The 7,808-nt window shown below is 46.9% G+C and overlaps 1 non-coding gene across 1 annotated transcript; it reads left to right on the top strand.

The window, feature by feature from the left end:
* Nucleotides 1–7,063: 7,063 nt before the first annotated feature.
* On the top strand, nucleotides 7,064–7,170 carry LOC114206249 (U6 spliceosomal RNA). Its single transcript, XR_003608582.1, has one exon. It is a non-coding gene; the product is annotated as a U6 spliceosomal RNA (small nuclear RNA).
* The last annotated feature ends 638 nt before the right edge of the window (nucleotides 7,171–7,808 follow it).

The following is a 7,808-nucleotide window of genomic DNA, read 5'->3' as shown; positions in this document are numbered from 1 at the left end:
GAGGATTCCATTTCAGAGGGCGGGCTCCAAGTTCTGGAGAAGGACAGTCCTGGGTTACAGAAGATTTACATCTCAAGGAGCAAAGAAAGAATTTACAATGGAAAGTTTTCTAAAGTAAATGCTCTAAGAAAAAGGAGGTCAGGGAGAAAAGTCAGGAAAAAGTCTGTCTACAGTTCAGTCAGGTTGGGGGGACCAGGAAGGCCATCTGATGAAACTTAATGATTCATATGAAAGTCTGATATATGGAAATAGGCAATTTCTTGCAAAATCTATGTGACTTATCATTGGTTCCTGGCACAAAATACAAGGATTAACTAATCCTTGGCCAAGGAAAATGACTTTGGCTGCACACCAAATTAGAGACATTAAAATAAAAATAAACAGAGCATGGCAGTACCTTAGGGAGCTTTAAGAGTGGTCCTGCGGCTGGAAAGGGCAGCTAAAATTCATCTAAAGTTTCCACAGTAGGATTTATTTATTGATTAATTTAACTTTACAGTTTTCAATCTGTCTAATTTGGTAATTTTAGCCATGTTTTCTATATGTCTCTTCTTTTGTTCTCTGATTCTTTGTTTGAGGTAGAGAGGCATTACAGTATTGTAGGAAGGTCATGAACCTGGGTTTAAATGCTGGTCCTATGACTTTCTGTCTCACTGGCCAAACTCAGTCTTTTCCACAAATGGACATAATAAATAGCTTGTATCTCTGTCATGAAGATAATTATAGATGCTCAGTACATGATGACCATCATCATTCTCTGTGATGAGAAAGATCTTAAAATGATGAGTCCTTTTTCACCTGCAGAATGACAGATAAGAAGAGACCCATTTCAATGGTACACCAGTTGTAGCAGGAATCACTCTGAGAATTTGTTGCCACTTTTCTTATTTCAGCTATTTGGATATATTTTTTTTAAAGAACACAGTTAGGTGTGTCAGCATCAGGGATGGGCAAAGCTCACTCTTACTCCCAGTATTTACTCTTTGGCTTTATTGCCTATTTGACTTCATATGCTCCTGGGTGATTAATAGTTTTACCTCAGTGGCTTTTAACCATGGGGCATATCCAAAACTAATTATATGTAGTACTCCTAAAGCAATTCTCATTTTCAAATCCCATGAGAAGTCTTTGCGGACTGATCTTCGTTGCTCATTGACTTGAGAGCTTCAAATATCCGCTCTGTCTTCCCACTCCCGGGGCTGAGAGGGATCCAGCAGTGCCTTGTAAGGGGCTCATTGTGACTCTCCCCCTCTGACCTCCACCAACTCGCTGGCCAGGATGACTTCTTGGCTCAAACTGGCCTCTAGGAGAGAGGAGTGTCCTTCTCAAAGATGGGCAACATTATTGTCATTTCACAATTGGTAGGGGACATTGAGGTCAGAGATTAAGAGCTGGGATGGTGTCTGGAAAACTGCCATGGTTGGGACGGCAGACCATGTGAAGTGTGGTGGGCTCAGAGGAGGAACGGAGCAGGACTCAGGCACCTTAACCTTGAGGTGCCTGTGACATGTCCATTGTGGTGTGCCGGGCAGTCAGCTGGATAAAGGGGTCTGAGTTGAGGGACCATCAGAACTCATCAACACAAAGGATGGGGGCTAGAGAATATGGCAGAGAGGCAGCATGCATTGGGGTGATGAGGAGAACCCCGGGAAGGGCCTGCCGTGGCATCTCAGAGGAGCAGCTCACCGCGCTGTGTCCCCTAGGCTGATGTCGGAGGGCATTTCAAGGAGGAGGATCTACTGATGGCCAACTCAGGAAGCTGACAATGTGCATTAGGTCTGGGTGCGGGTTCCTTGGGGACCGTGGCGAGAGCAGTTTCAGGGAGGTGGTGGGAGAGAAAGCCCGATGGAAATGGGGTTAAGAAAGACTAGGAGGAATTCAAGGCAGAGAGAATAGGGGCACCTGGGTGGCTCAGTCATTGAAACATCTGCCTTCGGCTCAGGTCATGATCCCAGGGTCCTGGGATGGAGCACCGTGTCCAGTTCCATGCTCAGCAGGGAGTCTGCTTCTCCCTCTGCCTCTACCCCTCCCCCTGCTTATGCTCTTGTTCTCTCTCTCAAGGAAATAAATAAAATCTTTTAAAGAAAAGAGAGACTAGATGACTATTTTCAGACAACCTTTTCTACTGTGAAGGAGAACAGAAAAAAGGAGTTTTAGCTGGAGGGGAAAAGGTTATGGGTTTTGTTTTGTCTACTTTTAAGGATGGGAGAAAACACAGCATATTGTAGTCCAATGCAAATAATCTGGAGAGTGGAAAAGTCAATGTCAGACAGGAGTTGATGGAAGAGCAGGGTTGCTGGGGCAATCTTCCCATGTCTGCAAGAAGATGGAGTCCAGTGTGTTAACAGAGGGGTCCCCTGAGGAGGGGGATGATGCCATTGGGCTCCCTGTAGGGGGGAGAAAAAAGCAGAACAGACCTTCCCAGTCTAGGGCCAAGGCTTTGGTCCTGCTCCATCTGTGAGCATCAGCTCACCTGCATGCTGAGCTCCTGAAATGGAGAGGTCACTGGGAAGGTCTTGCAACCATCAGTAGATACTTCCCAGCCTGAAACTACAGAACGCTATTGTGGGATTGTTTCAGGATTGGGGGAAGACTTGCTAAAGAAAGCATACGGGGAACAAGGCATGTGAGTGAATATGTGTGTGTGTGCGCTCAGACACACACACACACACACGTGTGTGCACGGCGGGTGCCATATTCCAGAAAATGCAAGAGTATGGAAAAGTCCACATGAGAGTCCGTCGTAAGGGTTATATGTTACTTAAAACTAAAAATATCTCTATCCTGTGGTGTCATATTGGACCACCTTAGAAAAAGGTGAAACCTTGAAAAACATTTTTTTTTTTTTTTGTATTTTAAGTAAAGTCTTCGCCATATGTTGGAGCTCGAACTCACAATCCCGAGATCAGGAGTCACATGCTCCACCAACTGAGCCAGCCAGGTGCCCCAAAAGGCGAAACCTTTTAAAAACAGACTTTAAAACAGAGAAGCAAGTGAGCCGCTCGGTGGAGGTATGACCGTCGGCTACGGTCAAGGGCTGCGTTGGGCTGTTTTGAGCAGGACAAAGAAGACTGACTCAGAGGAATGCTGGGGTCTTCTTGGTCCTCCCTCCCCGGCCAAGAAAGAAAAGGTCTTCGTCCTCCCTCCGCCTTTCACTCAATGGGGAAGAGAGGAGTCAGGAGGTTACCTGGGATTTTGTGCAAGTGGTAATCAAGGGGGAGTTTACCGTCCAAGCTGTGAGTTATTTCTTCATTTTAAAATCCTTAATCTGACATCAAGGCAGTGGAGGAAAATAAGAAGAGGGAACCAGACAGGGAACCTCGGCACTAAATTTGTGGAAGGCAGCTGGGGGCCAGGTGTTCTGGGACTGGCCTTTCCAGTTGCTGGGACACGGAGAGAGAGGAGGTCAGTGTCCACTCAAGCCTCCCATCAATGCGGCTGAGACAATGGGGGCATCGCAGGTGTATCCATGGGATGGGTCAGTGAGGAAAAGTGTGTATCTCTGGGCAGGTCAATTCAAAAGTCCTGTTCAGGAGGAAGTGAACTCCAAGAGGACTTGGGACTATATTTATTCTCTTCCCTATATCATCGGGTTTCTAGCATAGTACCCAGCAAAGATTTGGGGCTCAAGACATATTTGGTAAATATTTTAAAATAAATAAATGAACACAGGCACGTGTGAACGAGCAGGTGCCCACAGCACACTGCCCATCTGACTGTGGGGAAGGCGCACAGGGGGGACAGTCAAGTGCTGGGAGTGGTTGGTCTCTTGAACGGTGGCTGTGAAGCATGTACAGAGATGTCTTCTGTTTTGTTTTTTTTTTTTAAGATTATTTATTTATTTGACACATAGAGGGAGAGAGAGAGAGAGCTGAGCAAGGAGCATGATGCGGGGCTTGATCCCAGGACCCTGGAAACATGAACTGAGCTGAAGGCAGTTGCTTAACCGACTGAGCCACCCAGATGCCCCAATGTCTCCTGTTTTTAAAAAGGAAAGCGGGTATTTTCCATCAAGGGCATAGGCTGTTCTTCTCAACGGCTGATGAAAGTGCTTTGTATTTGATTTTAAAACATCACTTAGGTTTTGAGTTGTCTCCGGATCCCCCTCTGAGACATGAACTTGAAATTGCAAATTTGGCTCCCACCCTTGATCTTTATCTGGTTATCAGGCAAGGAGACTAAAGAACACCCGAGGGGTAGAGTGGCGCCCGAAATGGTTGCTTATTTTCCAGAATTCCATCATTTCACCAGGTGCTTTTCACTTTCCTCATAAGGCCTGCTTCTCTCCTGGAGGAAGTTTGGGGGAGAGTGGGGGAATCATGCATCTTGTCTTGCTGGAGCACGATGCATTTGTTTTTCCCTTTCATTGAAGGTTTTTCATATTTGAAAATCAGTTCAGACAGACACTGCAATTTGCTAAAATCAATATAATTAGAGAAAAAAATGGATGTACTGAAGAGAGGACAATTCAGGAAACGATTGGACATGACTGAAATGTTTAAGGAGCCTCACTGTCTTCTAAGACTGGGATTTGAACAGGAGTGAAACCCAGACTTTTGTAATGGAAATTTCACTCTAAACCTCTAACATGCTACTTCCCTGGCAGAGATGATATTTGAAGAAATCTGGATAAGGATTTATGTCCCTTTGAAAGGCTGGTTCATGCTGAGCATCCTGACACCAAAATGTCATGCTCACACCTAATTTCTTCACATTATTAACGTTTGCTTCGATTGCCAGAGTTGGGGTATAAAACTGTTATATTCTTTGGAGTAACAATTTGTTCTTTTAACAGTGTTATTCTCCTAGGTGTTCTTGCAAGTCCTTTGTTCTTTTATTAACCATTTCTTTTCTCAGACACCAAGCTGGAAGTCAGTTTGGGGAACAGTTGGTGTGCACTCGGTATTTGAGAATGGAATATTCTGCATCATATGGATCACAGAGCCCTGCCATCTGCAGCCTAGGGCTCGGCTGCACTGGTCCGTGGGGTCCCTCATTTTGGAAGCCTTTGGTTGGCAGCGAGGGGCAGGAGACGTGACGTTCAGCAGCATCCCTGAGTCACGCAAAGGGAAAAACAGCGTGATTTATTAGTGTGCGCTCTTCAAGACCAAGGAACTGAAGAGGTTCACTGAATTGAACCGGAAACTTTAATGGGAAAAGTTTTCATAGGGGGAAATAGTTGAAGAAGTAGGAAGAATCTGGTGTCGGCTTTAAGCCAGGCAGCCATGGGAGGTGTCCCAGTTTGGCCACAGCTGTGCCACCTTGAGCCTGATACTCTCTACCCACCCACCATGATGCATTTGGAGGGTGGGTGGTGAGGCAGGCCTGCCTGCTGGTGGTTGTGACCACAAATGGAGCACAATGTTTTAAAATGTGTCAAAACCAAGGCCAGAGACCGGTGAAGTATGCATTCTCTGTAGTAGGCACTCGGGAAATTACCTTCCTGACTTTTCACTGCGAGTGTCGACACACCATGGACCACAGTGGTCAATGCTCAGATGTCACACTGTAACACTCCTGGAGTCGTAGTTTTAAAATTTAGGTACTTATGACGATAAGAGATTTATGCATTGAGAGGGACGGAAACTCTGCTGTGGAAAGAATGACACGCAGCGGAATTCAGAGTAACAAGTGCAGCCACATTCTTGCACGCACGCGCGCACACCTCTTGTGACAGGCAGGGTCAGGTACTAGAATCCCTCCCAGTTCAGTCTCACTGCGTTAACGCCCTTGAAGAGCATGAGGAAGGGGGACGGCCATACCTTCAGCCTCGAGTTTCTGCTGGCTCTGCGGCTCCATGCTAGAGCACTGCTTCTGGATTCCAAGGCACGTACGGCAATGGGCAGAAACTTCCAAGCATCTACAGTTTCTCAAAATTGGGATTTGAAGCAAGTGTTTCTCTCAACCTGTTTCAAAGATGTTGTCGTCTTCCAATACGCTTTGTGAAATCCACACAGATAGGTGATTATTAGTGAGGAGGACTTCTTGACTCCATCCGAGTTTGGCCCCGTGTCTCCATACTGGGTGCCCTTCTTTTTTTTAAACTTTTATTTTAGAGAGAGAATGGGGTGGGAAGGGGCAAAGGGACAGGGAGAGAGAGAGAATCTCAAGCAGACTCCCTGCTGAGCATGGAGACTGACACCAGGCTCAGTCTCACAACCCTGAGATCATGACCTGAGCTAAAATCAAGAGTCAGATGCTTCACCGACTGAGCCCCCAGAAACCCCCCTTTGAGAGGCCTGTAGTTTCTGCCCACGATTCAGTGGAGGGACATGGTTTACACCTCAATCATCTTCTGTGTATTTCAGGTCACATTGGAATTAAAAAGTGTCTTTTACTGTGCAGAACATGGTTCTTTGATACTCAATGAGTAATATTAAATCCATTCCATAGGCTCTGTGTTTGAGGATAGTTGTGACAAATGAATACGTCCTTGGAGTTATGTGAGCCCTCCAAGTGCCTGGTACCGTCGGGAAGGAGCAGTGACGAGGCTGGTGACGGTGCTAATAAGGATCACGTGGGCTCCCTGGGCCGTGTGACCGCTCAGGGCCAGGTCCCCTGCTCTGAACATATTTTATTTAACTCTTCCCCAAAAGTCGTGTAAAGTTGGTATTCAGTTCATGACCAAAAACTAAAGTTAAGAAAAATTTAGGTCTCATTGCTTATGTGTAGAAAAGACAGAATTTAGACCAAACGCTGGTGTGTTGCACCCGCCTTATTCTCCGTTTCCCCAAAAAACAAGTTCATATAAGTGATGGTTTCCTCCTTCCCATCCCCCCCCACTTCTTCTCCTGACTCTTATTTGCTTCATAATTTTACAACTAGATATTTTAATCTTGCATATATGCTCTAATATTAACCATGACGTTGGAATAGTTTAGGCATGAAGCAGTTGTGTTTCTTTGGGTGTGGGTAGGGTGAGTCTCTCTCCCCCAGATCTGTATGTTGAAATCCTAATGCCCCAAGGTGATGGTGTCAGGAGATGGGGCTTGAGGAGGTGATGAGCTCATGAAGGTGGAGCCCCCATGATGGGATTCATGCCCTTATAGGAAGGGACAGGAGAGTGCTCGCTTCCACAGCACATATACAGAAATCAGAAGGCTACAGAGGAGATTAGCATGGCCCCTGCATAAGGATGATCCTCAAATTTGCAAGATGTTCCATGTTTAAAAAAGAAGAAGAGACAGGAGAGGAGAGAACTTCCTTCCTTTCTGTGTCTCCCCACCACGTGGGGACGGAGGGAGAAGACACCATCTATAACCCAGGACACAGCGCTCACCAGACAACGGATCTGCCTGCACCTCACCTCAGACTTCCAAACTCGCCAAACTGTGGGAACCAGATGTGTGTGGTTTAGACCCTCTGGTCTCTGGGGCTTTGTTCCGGCAGCCTCTGCTCAGTAAGACGGTGGTGGTAACAGGGCCACTGAATAAAGTCTGCTTCATGGGGAGCTGGGCCTCACCCAGTCCCTAGCACATAGCAGGTGCTTAAGGAGTATGGGCTGAATGAACAAAGAAAAAGATACGAGAGAATCAGTAACACTCCAGCATCATGAAGGTGTCCCATTGGCCAGTCGGAGCATGAAGTGAGGTGCAGCGGGTTTGGCTGACACGGGCGTGCTGCCAGGGCCCCGCAGGGAAGGACTCCTTGTCCTGGCTGCCAGGCTCTGTGTCCTGCTCTCAGCCTCTCGGGGCTCAGTGCATCTGCAGGTGCTGCATTCCTGGGCACAGGTACCGGGACGTCTGGCTGCGGCCATCCCTGGGGTCAGCGGGGCTGTCCTGGGCTTGCCCCCGGTGGGACTTCTGCTC

Source organism: Eumetopias jubatus, unplaced genomic scaffold (genome assembly GCF_037043125.1).
Source record: "Eumetopias jubatus isolate StellerSeaLion01/CBP00866 unplaced genomic scaffold, mEumJub1_p1.0 scaffold_2, whole genome shotgun sequence".
In the NCBI taxonomy this organism is placed as follows: Eukaryota; Metazoa; Chordata; class Mammalia; order Carnivora; family Otariidae; genus Eumetopias; species Eumetopias jubatus.
This window is presented reverse-complemented; position numbering and strand designations above follow the sequence as displayed.